The sequence below is a fragment of the Ovis canadensis genome, chromosome 23, assembly GCF_042477335.2.
Source record: "Ovis canadensis isolate MfBH-ARS-UI-01 breed Bighorn chromosome 23, ARS-UI_OviCan_v2, whole genome shotgun sequence".
NCBI classification, from domain to species: domain Eukaryota; kingdom Metazoa; phylum Chordata; class Mammalia; order Artiodactyla; family Bovidae; genus Ovis; species Ovis canadensis.
Genome location: NC_091267.1, coordinates 13,528,598 through 13,530,378, shown reverse-complemented (window position 1 = coordinate 13,530,378; position 1,781 = coordinate 13,528,598). Strand labels below are relative to the sequence as shown.

Here is a 1,781-nt window from a genome sequence, read left to right as displayed (position 1 = left end):
CTCACAGATGCCATCCAAATTGAGGATCAAACTGTCAAAATCCTGTCCTAGACACTTCAACTTTTGTCAACAATATACAATGAGACATCTGTAAGCTATGTTATGAGGATAAAGGATATAAAAAATATAATGCACTGTAATGAATCTTCTTATTTACAGATTATATTTTCCCAAATGTCAAGAAGAGTTAAACCTCTGATCTCACACTTTTAAAAAAATGATTTCTGGAGCATTTTAGAAGAATAAAGAAGAATGGATGGAGAAAATTGCTCTTCCTTGAATGAATTCATTTTCTTGGGAATTAGTAATGACCCTAGAATCAAAGTGACACCACATTTCTGGTTGTTTATCTCATTATTCTTGTTGCAAATCTTGGGATAATCATTTTGATAAACATGGACTTCCAGCTTCACATGCCAATGTACTTTTTCCTCGGTCACCTCTCCTTCAGTGACCTCTGCTATTCCACAGCAATTGGACCCAAGATGTTGATAGATCTCCTTGCCAAGAACAAATCAATCCCCTTTTATGGCTGTGCTCTGCAGTCACTGATCTTCTGTACCTTTGCAGATTCTGAGTGTCTCCTGCTGGCAGTCATGGCCTATGACTGATACAAGGCCGTCAGCAGCCCCTTGCTCTATGCGGTCAGCATGTCCAGCAGGGTGTGCTCCCTGCCCGTGGTTGCGATTTACATGATCAGCATTGTGGATGCTTTAATTAATACAATATTAATATTCCACATGTGTTTCTGTGAGTCAAATGAGATGAATCATTTCTTCTCTGATGTCCCCCTCTACTTTCTCTATCTTGGTCACATGCACTGGTCAATGAGTTAGTGATATTTATCATTTTTGGCTTCATTGAACTGACTACGCTTTCAGGTCTTTTTGTGTCTTACTGTTACATCATCCTAGCACTGATAAAGATCCACTCTGCTGAAGGGAGGTTCAAGGCTTTCTCTACCTGCACCTTCCACCTAACTGCTATGGCAATTTTCCAGGGAACTCTACTCTTCAAGTATTTCCTACTGTCTTGAAGAAGACAAAATGACTTCCTTGTTTTATATCCTTGATTCCCATGTTAAACCCCCTGACTTATAGCTTAAGAAACAAGGATGTGAAAGAGGCTCTGAAGAAACTTAAAAATAGAAAGTGGTTCCATTGTAAAGCTGTAGCTATATGTTTTTCTCCCACTCTTATACTATGATTTAAGTCAAAATTGTTTTGATCCATTTGGTTTGATCGATAAGTATTTTTAAATTATGTTCAAGTCATTCCAAAATGTGTTGTTTCCTATATACTCCATGCTTCCATTTTATGTCTTGAACTTATATTTAAGACTCCTTATTTGTGGAAAAGTTCTAAACTGTTAGTTTGCCAAGTTTTTGTTTCCTCTGAATTTAATGGTAAATCTAGCAGTTTTTACACAAATTAATCTTTTCTAACGGAAGTGATAGGTGTTAATTAGATAATTATTCACATTATTTATAATTAACTATATTTGCACCATAATGTAAAAAGACTGGACAACATAAACCCAAAGCACATTGTTCAAATGTAGTGTAGCAAGTTAAAAATTGCTTCCTGAAAATGAACACAACTAGTTTGGTATCTAAGAGATAAGTAGGAAGTAACTGAGAGATGCAAGTCAGCAGAGAAAGCATTTTGTGCAGATGGTTGGACAGTTAGAGTGACCTTGAGGTGGACAAGACCGTGTCATTTAAGGAAACTCGGTGTGTCCAGGTTGGAGTGCTGCAATTTACAACCCAGTCGCCTCCTCCA

The 1,781-nt window shown here is 37.2% G+C and overlaps 1 pseudogene; it reads left to right on the top strand.

Moving 5' to 3' along the window:
- The first annotated feature begins 252 nt into the window (after window positions 1–252).
- LOC138428085 (olfactory receptor-like protein OLF2) lies at window positions 253–1,206 on the top strand (annotated as a pseudogene).
- The last annotated feature ends 575 nt before the right edge of the window (window positions 1,207–1,781 follow it).